Source organism: Desmodus rotundus, chromosome 2 (assembly GCF_022682495.2).
Source record: "Desmodus rotundus isolate HL8 chromosome 2, HLdesRot8A.1, whole genome shotgun sequence".
In the NCBI taxonomy this organism is placed as follows: domain Eukaryota; kingdom Metazoa; phylum Chordata; class Mammalia; order Chiroptera; family Phyllostomidae; genus Desmodus; species Desmodus rotundus.
Genome location: NC_071388.1, coordinates 79,195,952 through 79,212,327, shown reverse-complemented (window position 1 = coordinate 79,212,327; position 16,376 = coordinate 79,195,952). Strand labels below are relative to the sequence as shown.

The window sequence follows — 16,376 nt, the reverse complement described above, 5'->3', positions numbered from 1 at the left end:
AGAATGTTTTGTTAATTTTGGCAAATAACTTCCCAGAGTGTCCTTTACATTCAATTTTTAAAAATTTTATTGTGAAAACATCATACGTAAAAAAGAGTATGCTCCAGTTTGCTGGCATAACAACCCATGTCAATATTTAGTGGCTTAAAGCAACATGTTCCTTATTTTATCTCACAGTTGTATGGGTCTTGGCTGGGAGTTTTTTCTGCTCTCATGGATTACTCACCCGGCAGACTGGCTGATCTAAAGGGCCCTAAATGGCTTTACTCATGCTTACCGCCCTGGCAGGGACAGAAGGAACGCCAGCCCTGCTGACATCGCCAACCAGAGCACCACACGTGGATGCTCCTGCTCAGTGGGCTTAGGGGATTCAGACTTCTTACCTGGAGGCTCAGGGCCCCAAAGGGCAGGGTTGCAGTACAGAAGGCAGCACTGTTGTGGTTTTTCATGACTCATCATCAGAAGCTACATAGTGCCATCTCTACTGTGCTCTGTTCATAAAAGCAGTCACAGGCCTCCCAGCCTCAGCAAGAGGGAACACAGGAGGGTCAAAGTATCTGTGGCCATGATTTAAAACCTCCATATGGTACATATTGTTTTAAAAAACCTAAGCAAACTCTCCTTCACCTTTTAATTTTGTTTATAATATTTTATATGCAACTGGTTCTAATGTATTTGTATAAATACATGTATCTCTTTTTTCCTCTAGTTTCTATGTAGTTGGTTTTTAAAAATTGTTTTCAAAGCATTGGTCTAGAAAAATCAAGGACATTATGAATTAATATATTTGGAGACAAGACTTTATGGACTTTAGATACTTTAAGTACTGTGTGGTGTGGTTTCATTCACTTAATTTAATTTTGAATCCTTTTCACCCTTATATTTTCATCAGTGACACATTTGAAAATTCATCTAAAAATTCAGGTTGAACCATACATTTAATTCTGCATTTGTTCTGCGAAGGAAAACAAGAAACCCTACTAAATAGTTCTCGCTTAGTACTTTGCCACATTCTGGTTCATTCTTCCAACCTGAACTGAAACACAATCAGCTCCATATTGCCTGTGTCGCTAATGGTTCCCTTCAGGTCATGCAATGGTGCTCGAAAATTGAATAATTTGATTCATTTCCTAACTTATGATTGTAGCACTCTCTCTTACAACGTTTTGAATGGCAAAGTAAAAAAAATGTGTCATCACATAACAGCCAAAAAAATCTTTTAGTTAGTAATTATTTTAAAGGATATTCTTCTGGCTCATGAAGAGGAAAGAATCCCTTATAAACATATGTGGTAAACACTCATTAAATGCTGAATGATGATGCTCATCTCATGTTCTGAAAATGGTAGTTGAGGCTTCTTAGTCATTGTCTCCAATATTACATTTCAGAAACTGCTCTCTTCATCTATCTGGGTGTGGAGCTCAGAAAGCTGTGCAGAGAGAAGTAAATTGAGTAAGATGTGTGACATACACCTCGTAGTGATCCTCAGCATTTCCATTTACTCCGTGTATCTTTCTCCTGTTTTACTCTCACCATATCCAAGGAAAAATAAATTTTGGAAGAAGACATTGGGAAACAATCTTGTCATCTAATGCCGTTAATCCTCAGGAGGGCAGGAGCTGTATCTTTTTTTCCCAACATTTTATCTCCTACACTAACCATTGTGCCTTGTACATAGTATTCCTCAATGAATTTTTATTGAAAAATGATTTGGGGAGAGGTGCCAAAGTATTTTTCAGCCTACTTCTGCTATCCAGGCTGAATCCAGAGATTCTTTTTCATGGGGATAGCTATGTTCATATCTGTCTCCATTACCTGCCAGTCATACCTTACAAGAAATGGACTGGAAAAGTGAAGCCCTTGAGTTCACCTACTGTCATTGAACTTTATTACTGGAGATAATTTGAGAGCCCATGGCTTTCCAGAGACAAAAGGTTCTCAAATCACTTAGGTCTAACACAAACTTTCTGTCTGAATATCCGCAAGTTGAGCCAAAGTTCAGAACCCCCGGCTCCCACCTTTGGGCCTGTGCGCACTTGCGAGGGCTCCCTATGGAAGCCCACGTCACGGAGCCTAGGCCTTGCGTTCTGGGGACAAGCACGCTTTACAGACAGTCAGCACCTAGAAGACATTCAAGTAGTTCTTTATTTCACGTTGAGTACCGAATACAGATAAACTCTAGGAACTATAATTTCCAATAAGGTAGCCACTAGCCACAAGCGTGTATTTAAATTCAAGTTAATTAAAATTAAATAAAACTACAAATTCAGTTCCACATTTGTACTGACCACATTCCACGTGCTCAGTGGCCACGGCAGTGAGCCGTGCGGGTGCAGAACATTCTCACTGTCACGGGAAGTTTTATTGACTGTACTGGCCCCGGATATATCACTTATATGACACTGCAGAACTTCTAAATTGGATATCCAATTCGGCAATTATTTTCTAATCAATCAAGGTTGGCTTTCAAATCTTTTCGTTTATCTAAATGTCTGAAGTTGTTCCTATTTAATCTTTTTTGAACAATAAATGTTGATAATAGTTCCTAAACAAGTCTCTGTGAAATATAACAAAACTAAATAAAGTATCTATTATCCAAAACACTGAGTTAAATTTCTGCAACTTAGGTTAAGTGGGAATAAGTCCCATATGGTTTGTAAAAAGTCTAAATTATGGATGATCCATAAAGTATCTTCAACGAAATTACACGAAAAGCTCAAACAAAAACCTAAAAGTGTCCGAGTAAAGCCCTATCAGACCTGATTTGATGAATAACTAAGAATAATTTCTAGCTCAAACACTGTTGTTCACAAACTGATGAAAAATGTGTTGCTGGAAGAGCTCACTTTTCTAAAATAAACCTAACTTTTTTCCCTGAGGTATAACTTCCACATAAATTTGCTTCCTGTAGAGCCAATGCCCAAATCCGTTCTCAATTATCCCAAGTCTGTACTAATGGCAGTTATTTTAGTGAGAACTTAGCACATGAAATAACCATGAATGGCAATAAAGGTACGCAATAAATTGTTGATTTGAACAGAAACTATATATAGTATATCTGTAAAAAGAAGTAAGTGCATGTTTGCATATATAGAAACGCACACACACAAAATCTCTCTCCCAATCAGCATACAAAGATCCCTAATATTTCCTAAATGTGCATTTAAATCTTGGCAAATAATAGTGTTTTTTACTGAACTGTGTATTTATTCGTTCCTATTATGTAATGTCTTATGGTCCAAAAACAATACACTTTGATAATTCAGCTTCTTGTTGTCTTTCCAATTGACTAAAAGCAGCTACTTTCAAACTTTTTCATCTCATGGCACACATAAACTAATTACTAAAATTCTGTGGCACACCAAAAAAATTTTTTTTGGCCTATCTGACAAAAAAAAAAAAGGTATCATTTTGATTCATTTACACCAGACAGCTATTATTGTGTTGGCTGTTGTCATTTTTTTATTTGACAGTTTGAGAGAAAAGAGGCCAGTGCCCCTGACTAAATAGTCAGGTATTGCATGTTTTAAAAACTTTGCGGCACAGTAGTTGAAAATCGCTGAGTAAAAGTATCCCTTTTTTTCCTACTTCAGTCGCTGCTCCGGACGTGCAGCAGCATCTGGTGAAGAGACAGAAACCAGCCCCAGGCGTGCCACAGGAAGGCACGAGCTAGGACGCTGGTCCTGACTCCACAGGCAGCCACGTCTAAATGTAAGTGTGAGAAGCTACGGAGGGCTGCGCAGCCGGGCCGCCTGGTCCACGGGGGAAGCGGCGGAAGGCGCTGGGGGAAGCCCAGGGGCGGTTGGCAGACACTGGGGTGTTCGGCCTGCCTGCAGTTCCTATCTCCTATCGCCATCTCCACCACTGCAACAGCCTACAGACCGTTGCTACTAATGCCAGCTTTCCAAATCCTTGACAGTAAAATACATGTGCAGAGTGTGATTCTAGCTGGTTTTTTAAGTCCAGGCATGTTGAATAGAGTCTTAAAATAATCATTTCCATAGGCCCTGACTAGGTTATCCAAGTGTTCACCAGATGCGAGCAGCTAGATTTTGCAGAGGAAAATTGCTAACTTAAGCTGCTTTTCATGATTCAGCAGAGGGTTTTAAGTAATAAAAGATCTGGAGATTTGTAAAATAAATAATTCGAGTGCAAATGGGAAAATTAAAATAATCTTATCATCTCCCAGTCATATTTATACGTGCTTTTCTACCATTATCAAGTTTCTCTTAATTGGGCCAATTTTTTTTCCTGGCTGGCATTTCATAGTTTCAAGTTGTGAGTTGCAATGAAGAAGTGATCCCTTTCAGATGACTGCAGTGGCATGTACCGAAGTTTCCTAAACGCAACCTAGGACGCATTAAACAGCCTGATGTAACAGACGTGGTTTATTCTCATGTTACCAAATACATTCACGGTGAAAAATAACACCAGTATACCAGGGTCTCTTTTATCCCTTAATCGATCTGTCAGTAGAAGCAATTAAAATATGAAGTACATCATTAACCTTTTTACTTCTATGGGGAAAAAAATACCATCCATTTCTGACGAGTAGACATTATCTCATAGTGCCCACGGCCATCTTATGCTAATTACTATTGCCTGGTTTTAAGTGTGACTTTTGGACACACAAGTCAATATTTCCTAATAGTTAATAGTACATTGACCTTTTATAGCCTATTTAATTTTATTTAGTAATTTAAATAATGAATAGTTAAGATTCCGCAGAGTTTTGTGTTCTTGCTGGAGGTGCTCTTCAGCAAACCAGAAAAGCGCAGCCGAGGCCCTGCAGTTAACACCGCGTGACCACAAGCGGTCTGTGACGCGTCCGTCTGAGGTCCTAGAGAAATTCTACTATGTTAATAACTCTCCTAAGGTATCACATTGTTACTACAGGTACCACTAACTATTTTGTCTAGATTTCATCAAGGCCAGATGTTAATCAAATACAATATTTTTAATGCAAAACCATTGTTTAAAAATATATATGCTCATTTAAGCAACAGGTTATAGGACCCAAGCCTATCACATATTTTGGAGAAGCTGATGAAGGAGTCAGGACTCTGGCTACAGTCCTGAGGTCAGGGGGAGGCTCTGAACCCAATCCAGGGAAACTATAATCGTGGCAACAAACGGCAGGCTCAGCTTCTGGATCTTTGGTAACAAAATCTTGCTGCCAAGGGCATGGATGGGCTCACTCAGTAAAAAATTACAATAGTAATGTTAAACTAAATCATAAAAATGCAGAAGGTGGTTATTATAGGGCAGAGGAGAGAAATTGCTTGTAAAGTTACAGTGAGAATATCAAAAATACATTTATTAGACTTTTAAAAAATTAAGCCTTGATTTTAAACTGGGGTGCAAACACAATAAAACATAAATTTTACTCAATAAAGTATTTCACTCAACGGTCAACAGCAATGAAAATAAAAGTTATATGTGTTCAACATGGTCATCAGCTTTCAGTGAAAACAAAGTTGGCTCACGCTTAATTTCACATGGTGTAAAACTCTAAATATTTTGTGTGATTTTTAAGATCTGTGAAGAGATTCATTTGCAATGAATGTAGAAAATGACTCAAAAAATTAAATATAAAAACCATGGTAGGGTTACAATTAGGAAAAATGGAAATGGGCCATGATAACTCATCTTCTGTGTGCCTTCCAAAGAGTGAAGGATGGGAATTCTTAAGTTATTTTTGAATAATCTAGAATTTCCTTTCTGATTACCTTTTTACTTCCTGAAAATATGGATTTCTGAATCTCATAGCATATACATTTTGGTAGGCATATCCTATATTTTCTTCAAGTTAGATAAATAACATATCTCTTAGTGACAATCACCGTAAAAACAAACTCCTTTTGCTCATTAAAATATCTAAAGTGCCTTATACGTTAAGCACCAATGTATATAGTAAGCACAAATAAATATAGATTGACCTGTGTTATTCTCACTTTTTGTTCAGAGATTAATGTATCTCTTGGATTCACACTAGAGAGGTGGCATCTCACACATGGGAATTAATGAGCTACATCTGTCACCAAAAATAATCCATGGAAAACCTGCTGAATTGATCCCTATCTGTTTTATTAATCAAACCCACCACGGAAGGGCTTTCTTGTGGTTGTACCATATTTTGGAGATAAATAGAGTAGCGAAACCACAGTCCAATTTAGAAGTTGTTTGAAACTTTGAAGAATGTGAGGTTTTATATTATATGACAGCAATAAAGTCCAATCCTTGATAGTTGTAGTGCTGATATATAGGTATATAAATACTCTGTATGCATAATTTTACTGCAGAACATTCTGGCAGTGGCCAAGAGACCCTAACTATTCAGTATGGAATTTACTTCTTACTGCCACTCTCTTCCTTCTTTATTTTTTTTAAATAAAAAGCATTTGGTGTTTGAGAGGGGGGTTGGGGCTCTTTTGTTGTTTGTTTTTTTGTTTTTAATTTTTTTAAGCCAGCTTGGTATGAACAGGCTTTAGCTGAAGCAGATGGCTGGAAGTCAGAAGCCTCAGATTCTATCCTTGATTCTCCTACCAACTTGGAATGTGGCCTCAGGCAAGTCATGAGAGTAAATCTGCAAAAAAAGGGTAATAATGCCTCACATGTGTGGGGGGGCTTTTATGATCTAAAAGAGCACTTTCACATATAATATCTTATTTAATCTTTCCCACAGTCCCCTATGAGGAGTACGGCGGTTATTAACAAGCCATTATACAGAGTAGGAATTTGAGACCCAGAGAAACTAAATCACTTGTTCACAGCCACGTCAATATGAAATGTCAGAGTCAGGAACAGACATCTGTTATGATTCCAAGTTACTTTGTCTTTTTTTCTCTGCACCACGCTGCTGCCCTCTGGTGCCTTCACAGTGGGAATGGCTAGAGCTGTGCTGTCCAATATGGTAGCCGTGAGTCACTTGTGGTGACGGAGCCCTTGAAATGTGGCTCGTAAGCTGAGATGTACTGGGAGGATAAAATCCATGCAGGATTGCTAAGACTTTGAATGAAAAGGATGTAAAATATCTCATTAATATTTTATATTGTTTGGATGTTAAAATGATATTACTTTAGGCATCTTGAGTTAAATAAAATATAGTATTAAAATTAATTCCACCTGTTTCCTTTAACTTTTTAAATGTAGCCACTGGAAAATATGATGTCACACATGCGGCTTACACTGATGCTATTGGACAGTGCTGGGCTGGAGGGTTCCATTGTCCGAAGCCCACAGACAGATTTCACAGTACAGGACGTGTTCATGCACCTGTCTTGACGTGTCTGAGGCAAATTTCCAAAGACCCTGTCAAACACAGAGCAGTGTACACTAGCAGCCATAGTCTGGTCATTCTCACACATCTTCCACGTCCAGGGGAAATCTCAGACTTCATTCCTCAAGGCCTCAAATTGCTCGTTCAGTGAAAGGGTTCGTGTTGTACTTGTCCAATGCTTAAAAGGCTTACAGTAAAAGCACCATGGAAAGAACTATAAATTATATTTATGGTTCTGCAGCACACTTTATTTTAAAATATGTTCCTATTAAACATTATGAATGAATGAGATGTTAGACTATTAGGTAATATAGGCAATTTAAAATAATAATTCTATATAAATTTATTATAAAATATAGCATATTTTATTTCCCCTACCAACTCTTTAAGATACTTTATGTGTAATTCCTAAAGAAGTACTTTATTCTCGTTATGGAAAATCTAAGTGAAAATCCTCAGGAAAAAAATGGGTTCCTTTTAAGGAGAAAAAATAGTAACAAATAGCCCAAATCACTGAAAGCTAATATCTATTTAGCATTTACTATTTGGGCCTAAGCACTGGGCAAAGAAGTAGGCCAACTTATCTCATTTAAAGCCTTAGCGACAGGGAGCAGAACGGAAGCTCTTAACCATCATTGTCTCCTACGTCAATGCTACTTGAAATCACGGTGCAAATTATCACGGCAGTAATAGAATATTTGGAACTGTTTCATTTCATTCACTTCAACTGCACAAGTGTTCACCTAGCAAACGCAGCGGACCAGGAACACTTCTAGACACCGAAGGGATATCAGACAACAAGACCAGCGCTCCGCCCTGTGAGAGCGCATGAATCAGTAGGCTTGTGAGTGTGGTTTTGAACAATACATCTTTATAAACAAGACTCTATGAAGGAGAAAGTGAAGACTTTCTCAAAGGTTTCTTTACATTACAATAGAATTCTTTATAGCATCATTCCCCAGGATGTTAAAGTTACCTATTGTTCATAGAGCAAAGGTTTCATTACATATATATGTGTGTATATATACATATATACACGCATATATATATTTATGTAGTGTGAATTCAGAGGCTTGCCCTTCTCTATATATTATATTCACTTGGAGGAAAGTGGGCTGGAGTTACCATAAGTCTTTTCTGCAAAAATGAGGGATGAAAACCAACAAACAAAAAGGGGACCAAAATCAAAATGACACTGAAAATCACAAAATAGTGAAAAGAGTTGTGTAAATTTTTGTACATTAATATTATCTTTGAAGATAGAGATTAAACTTGTTATATAAACTATTTTTAAAAGAAGACTTCCATTATAATATATAATTTGTTGCCAATTTCTTAACATTTGTGCTTACCTAGAATAAAACAAAAAGAAAAAAATTAACAATAGCCAACTTCAGTTGGCAGAATTTTAGATATTTCTATGTCATTACTTATACTTTGCTGTAATAATTCCAGAATGAACATGCATTGCTTTTGTAATAAGTAAAGAGGAAATTATCCTAATCAACTCTAAAATTGTTTGCAAATGAGAAAGGCAAAAATTATCGGGGGGGGGGGAATAAAATGCAAACTTTGTTCTCGATCATAAAACTTTAAAATAACAGTATTTTTATAGGTTCTTCTTTGCGGGAGTTATTGACCTTCCTTTGATTCAAGGTAAAGCAAACCTGTATACTATTCAAGTTCTCTAGACAAGGAAGTGAAAATTGGATTATTGGTTTTCTTAGGTTTTCTTAAGAAAGCAGTTTACCCTCAGGTGTGAACATGAAAGTAAAGATCAAGGTTGTAACATGAGCTCTTAAAACCCAGTTACAGCTGGAGCAATGAGAAAAGCAGAGCATTATGTAAAGTGCACCTACCTTAAAACAGACCTACACATCAATCATATCTAATGATGCCTGCTTAAAACTGGCCTTAGTCTTAACCTCTGAGATGTGTACAATTTCATATCGGAATATATCATATAATAGCATCTTTGAGCTGGGCTGAGTCTTAAAAGTAAACTATAGAGCTTTTTTAGGCATCCCACTTACAAATGCATGGAGAGATATTTCATCTGATAACTTCTTTTATGGAAACAACACTAACATTTTGCTGTAAAGACAGCTTAGAAATGAGTTATTTGTGCCATTTGGTCATTAAATCATAAACCCAGAGACTGTTAGAGCTGAAAGGGGCCTTCTAAATTATCTCATCCAATACCAACATTTTTCAGGTGAGAAAATTAAGGAACAGAAAAGTTATTTTCTCAGGAAAAAGTGAAATCACTGAAAAATATCCCAGAGAATCCAGGAATTCTGGAAGCTTCCCTAGGAAGGGCTAGGTATCTCAAATCCTATCAGAACTTTATAATTTGAATTTTAATTTGGTTCTGAATACTCCTGCGCAAGGAAGAAATATACTAATATTGACTGATATTCATACACTACATGAAGAGCACACTCATAGTGAATGCATATAAAGTAAATACCAAAAATATAACAAAGCCCATGATTTCAGACCAGATGACTTGCTCATTACTCAGCTTCCTTCCTTCAGTGAACCAAAGAGTTGAAAGGAGCTTTCTTCATCACTTTTCACACACAACTATCAGGAGGCCTTGTTAAACATTGATTCCACATTTTTAACAAGTTCCCAGGTGTACTGGGGTTGAGGGGGGCCACACTTTCAGAACCATTGGTTAATCTTAACACAGGACTAGACAGTCATCTTGCCACCTGATATGCGAATTCACAAGAAGAGGTAGTCGGGTAAAACCCAGGCTTCTGCGGGACTGCCCTAAGCAGAATTGGGCACGTGTGGGTAAGTCCCAAGAGCAGCCACAGAAGACTAACTTTGCTGACCTGCGGACCATAACAGTTTTGTTTAAAAGGCCACTTTGTGGGGAAGGGGCAGCCTGAGTTCACAAAGCTCCGCGAAAACCTGTGGCAGCTGGAGTCCCAATGGATCACAATTGCCATCTAGTGACAGTTTTGAGTTACTGCATCTAGAGACTACAGAATGAAATGATGCTTGCATTTGGAAACATTTTTTTACAAAACTACTTTCAAGATGAGAATTCTTGAAATGAGCTCTAATATATTCCAGTCTTATGTGCATTTGTGCCTAAGTACTATAAAAATAAGCACATACGTCACTTTCTAGGCACTGTTCTAATATTTCATATATGGTCACTTAGTCACAGCAACCCAATAAATAGATACAATTATTACCCCATTTCACAGACATGAAATATAACTACAAATGTACAAAGAAACTAAGAAACACACCTGAGGTTTCCCAGCCAGGAAGTTGGTAGAGCTAAAATTGAACCCAGACAACTCCTGAAGAGATATTACTCCAGGCAGCCTCTTTTATATCAGAATGTAAAATAGTTACTGAAACATGAAATACCATATGATCTCATTTATATGTGGAATCTAACGAACAAAATAAACTAACAAGTAAAATAGAATCAGAGGCATAGAAACATGGAACAGACTGACAGCTGTAAGAGGGGAGGGGAAGGTGGGGATTGATTAAAAGAAGGTGAAGAAATTAGTCAAAACACATACACATGACCCATGGACATGGACAGCAGTGTGGAGATTGCCTGAGGGAGGGGTAGCTGGGTGGAAAAGGACAAAGGGGGAAAATGGGGATAACTGTAGTAGCATATACAATAAAATATTTTTTAAAAATAAAAATTGCCCTGGCTGGTGTGGCTCAGTGTATTAAGTGCCGGCCTGCAAACCAAAGGGTTGCCAGTTCAATTCCCAGTTAGAGCACATGCTTGGGTTGCGGGCCAGGTCCCCAGTCAGGGGCACATGGAAAGCAACCACACAATGATGTTTCTCTCCCTCTCTTTCTCCCTCCCTTCCCCTCTCTCTAAAAGTAAATAAATAAAATATTTTAAAAGGAAAAATTAATTAATTAAATGGTTACTGAAACAACTAACACCTGTTTAACAGTCATCAGTTCCCCAAATAGGTCTGAAAAATGTTATGAATACAAACTAAAGCAATTAATCTTTTCTGATTCTTCCAAGTGAAGTCAACCCGTGTGCAATAAGGAGATGTTTCTACCTGCACACAAAGACCATGATGAAACAGAAAGAACACTACCCTGGAATCAAATTCCAACTTGCCATGTAACCTTGGGCAAGTTGCTTAGCCTCTCTGGGCTCTACTTTCTTCATCTATAAAGGAGAAAAAATAGAAATGTAGTTTACATGGTTTCGGAGTTCGTCAGAGCCAGACTGAATTTCAGAGTAACTGCTCAAGTTATCCAGTGACTGTGATCACAACAGCACAAAGGGGGACGATGGTCAGTGACCATATGGCTTTTTCTCAGGTGTCCTGCAATGTGGGAAAGAAATTAGCAGAGCAGGGTTTTTTTCTACTTTATTTTATTTTTTATTTTAAAATCATTTTTTATTTTTCAATCCCAGTTGATGTACAGTATTATATCAATTTCAGGTGCACACCCGAGCGATTAAACATTGTATAACTTACTAAGTGATCATCTGGATAAATCTCCTGAAACCATCTGACACCATACATAGTTGTTAGAATATTATTGACTATATTTCCTATGCTGCACTTTACATCCCTCTGACTATTCTGTAACAACCAATTTGTAATTCTTAATCCCTTCACCTTTATCCTCCTTCCCCACGAAGCCCTCCCACCTTCAGAATGTTCTCCTTATCTATGAGTCTATTTCTGCTTCTTTGTTTATTTTTGGTTTTTAGATTCAGTTGCTGATAGATATTCATATATTGCCATTTGATTGTTCATATTTTTTTTTCTTCCTTTTCTTAAAGAAGACCCTTTAACATTTCATGTAATACTGAAATAAAACTTTGGTGGTAATGAATTCCTTCAGCTTTTTCTTGTCTGGGAAGCTCTTTGTATGTCCTTCCACTCTAAAGGATAGCTTTGCTGGGTAATCGTGGTTGCAGATCCTTGCTTTTCATCACTTTGAATATCCATTGACACTCCCTTCTGGCCTGCAAAGTTTCTGTTGAGTAATCAGCTAACAATCTTGTGGTAGCTCCCTTGTAGGTAACTAACTGCTTTTCTCATGCTGTGTTTAAGATGTTCTCTTTGTCTTTAATCTTTGGCATTTTAATTGTGATGTGTCTTCTTGTGGGCCTCTTTAGGTTCATCTTATTTGGGACTCTGTGCTTCCTGGACTTGTGTGCCTATTTCCTTCATCAGGTTAGGGGAGTTTTTTGTCATTATTTTTTTTCAAAAACGTTTTCAATTTCTTGCTCTCTTTCTTCTGCTTCTGGCAACACTAGGATGTGAATGTTGGTTTGCTTGAAGTTGTCCCAGAGGCTTCTTATGCTACCTTCATATTTTTTGGATTCTTTTTTTCTTTTTGCTGTTCTAATTGGGTAATTTCTGCTTCCTTGTCCTCCAAATCCCTTATTTGATCCTGTGTTTTATCTATTCCATTGTTGATACTCTGTAATGTGTTCTCACTTCAGTTCATGTATTCTTCATTTCTGACTGGTTCTTTCTTGTTTCCCAGTTCTGTCTTCATGTTTTCTATCTCTCTGTTGAAGCTCCCACTGGGGTCATTGAGCATCCTTGTAACCACTGTTTTAAACTCTGCATCTGGTTCATGCTTGACTCCATTTTGTTAAGTTCATTTTCTGCAATTTTGTTCTGTTCTTTCATTTGAGCCATATTTCTTTGTCTTCTCATTTTGGCAACCTCCTTGTGTTGGTTTCTATGTATTAGGTAGATCTGCTATGTCTCCTGGGCCTGGTAGAGTGGCCTTATGTGGTAGGTGTTCTCTAGGGTCCAGCAGCTGGGCACTTCAGGTGTGACCCCTTGTGGGCCCTGTGTACCCTCTTCCTGTGGTTGAGCCTTGATTGCTGTTAGCACATCAATGGAAGGGATTTATCACCAGGCCGATCAGCTGCAATGACTGGCAGCAACCGCCAACCACCACAGAGGATCAGCTGTGCAGAGGCCCACCCCACAGAGCAGGACTTACTTCAGCAGAGCTCTGGTGCCCACTGAGTTCACCCTTTGAGTATGTTGCTTGTGAGAGTAGTTGAGTGGTGCTTTGATGTGGTCTGAAGCTATCCACTGGGTACGCTGGCTCAGGGGCCTCTCAGGAGGTGTAGGCCAAGGTCAGCCACTACCTGTGTTCTGTGCAGGGCCACTGAGATGAACTAAAAGTGATTTTCAGATGGCTGATACTGGTGCTGGGATTGGAGGTGGCCAAGCAAGGCCAAGCCGTGAACCAAATCTGGCTGCTGTTAGTGCCAGGCCTGGGGCCACTTAGTGAGAGGTACGGAGCATGCTGAGGCCAGATGCTGCTTGTTTGAGAGATTTTAGGAAAGTCTGAAGCATGATCCAAGACAGGCCATTTCTATGGAAAAGTCACTGGAAAAAGTTTGGGTGGGCCCAGAAGTTGGATAGGATGGGATCTCAGGGAATCACCAGGGATGAGCAAATAGTGTTAACCAGGTTGATGAAGACTCAGATATGCCACCTGGCTGCCAGCTCTGGGTGGGGGGTATCTCAGTAAAGAAACAATGGCCTCTGCCAGAACTTTTGTCTAGCAGAAAGCTGCCTCCCCAGCTCTCACCCTGATGCCAGACAATTCAGTTCTTCCCTGTATGTCCCTGGGTCCTTTAAGCTGCTGCCCCAGTACTGGGGCTCAGAGGGAGTAAGTCTATGTGCTTGCCTTTTAAGAGGAACTCTCTTGGACTTTAAAAGCCCTTCCTTTCACCCAGTCTCAATCCCCACTGGTTTTTACAGCCAGAAGTTATGGGGCTTTGTTTTCTTGGCACTGGAACCCTGGGATGGGGGGCCTGGTGTGGGGCTGGGACCCCTTGCTCTTAAGGGGGAACCTCTGTGGGCAAGATATCCCTCCTGATTTTTATCTGTCACACATGGATGTGGGACCACACCATTCTGCAGCTTCACCCCTCCTACCAGTCTCAGTGTGACTTTTTCTTTAAATCCCTAGTTGTACGACTTCCATTCAGCTTGATTCTAGGCCATTCTGAATTGTGGTTATTCTATTGTTTAGTTGTAATTTTGATGTGACTGTGGGAGGATGCAAGTACCACATTGACCTATGCCACCATCTTGACCGGAAGTAGGACAGCAGATCTTACTTCCTGGTCTATTGTCCAGAAGTGCTAGCAGTAATTAATAACACTCATGGAGTTTGCAGAGAAGTGAAGACTTCAAACGGGCAGGTCTATGTTTCACTTCTCTTCTTGGATGTCTCACTTGGTCTGTGCACCTGAGCTCTGCACCTCTGCCTGTTCTGCCCCATCAAGGGTCCTCAACAAAGGACTTCTGAAGAAAAGTCGCATCTTTGCTGGTGGACTGAGATCCAATCTCCCTCACTCCACAAGTCTTTCACCCGAGATTCCTTGTATTTAAAAACCTGGTCCCTGCTTATCCTTTTAGCTCCTCATCTAAGACTTTTCAGTTACCAAACCATCTCTTACCTCAACAAACCAAACACTACATGATAGTTATCAAACAAAAGTACTAGTAGGTCCTGGGCAGTGTGACTCAGTTATTTGGAGCATTGTCCTGTAAATCCAGAGGTCGTAGGTCTGATTCCTGGTCAGAGCACATGCCTGGGCTGTGGGTTTGGTCCCTGGTTGGGGCGTGTATAAAAGGCAGCTGATAGATGTTTCTCTCTTCCTTCCTCTCTCTCTCTGGAATCAATAAATAGATTCTTTAAAAGTTTCTTTTTTAAGTACTAGTGCTTTCTTTGCTCTTGTGTTTGTAAAACATGCTAAGATCTGCTGACATAAAGACATGATAATGAAGGAAAAGAAACATAGATGTAGAGGAAGAAAAGGTAATCATTAAAAATATTAGTTTCTCACTTCAGTAGATAGCTTTATGTTATTCCAAGTACTTCCGTATGTTTAAACATCATAGCAAATCCAGAATTAGGCTAGCTGAATTTTATTATCAACTTCATTTGAGAAATGAAGGAAATTGAAGCACAGAAGTTTTAAATAGCTTGAAAAAATATGTGAATGGTCAAGGGTCCACATATCTTAATTATTAGGCCTATGCTTGCCTCACAATTATAGCTTATTTTACAATAAAATCCTGACATCAGATGTCTGTCTTCCGATACTTAAGTTAGAAAGAAGTTTTTCTTATACAAATATGACAGAAGTAAAAGATTAATTCAACCTTAAGGATAGCAAAAACTCTTTATTCATTCATTCAAGAAACATGTGTTGAGAATCTGTTATGTGATTGGCACTGTTTTAGGTTTGGGGAATTTAACAGTGAATGAAGCCAAAAGTGACATTCCACCTAAGGGCTTACAGTCTGTCTAGCTGGAGATAATTCGATAAACAAGAAAACAAAGAAATAGGCAATGCAGTGTCTGGTAATGAAGAAAACCCAAGTAAGGTAAAGGAATAGGGATGATGGGGGCAGGGTGCTCAGGGAACTGCTTTAAACTGGATGATTAGGGCAGGTCTCTCTGAAGAGGTGACGTTTGATTAGAGTTCTGACAGAGACCAGGAGTTACAAGGGTCTGAAAGTCAATTTAAGCAGAGGGAGCCACAAGTGGGAAGTCCCAGGGATGGGAGCCAGCAGGGCTTGTTTCAGAGTACCAGGGAGACCACCGGCCAGGGCGCAGTGATTAAGGAGATGTTGGCAGGAGGGCAGGGCCAGGCCATACAGGCCTGCAGGGTGTGGCAGGAGCTCAGAGTTTGCACAAACGGGGGCAGAGAGGCACAGAGGGTTTTGAACAGGAGGGTGACAAGGCCGGGTCTACATCCTTCCATCATTATTCTGGTTTCTCTGGAGAGATTAGCCTGAGGCAAGAATGAAGGCAGGGACATCAGTTGAGGGGCTATTACAGCGGTCTGGGCAAAACATGGTGGAGCCTTAGTAAGAGCGGCTCAGAGTAAGTTTTTATGGAGAGGTCCTAAAACTTGCTGATAGATTGAAAATGTGAGAAAAATAGATATCAAAAGCACCTTCTAGGTATGTGAAACAGCCAAATACATGGCAGCAGAAGTAGGACGGTGGTCGCCAGGTGTTGCTGGGAGGCGGGTGTAAAGTGTCAGGTGTGCAAAGTGAATGGGTTCTAGAGGTCCACT

General features: G+C 39.3%; 1 protein-coding gene across 2 annotated transcripts in view; it reads left to right on the top strand.

The window, feature by feature from the left end:
* The window catches only part of COL8A1 (collagen type VIII alpha 1 chain), a 153,383-nt gene that overhangs the window by 92,143 nt on the left and 44,864 nt on the right, over window positions 1–16,376 (top strand). For both annotated transcript variants that reach the window (XM_024558186.4, XM_024558187.4), the window contains exon 2: window positions 3,594–3,711. The gene's annotated coding sequence lies outside the window, so the exon portion shown is untranslated. The remainder of the gene's footprint in view (window positions 1–3,593; window positions 3,712–16,376) is intronic.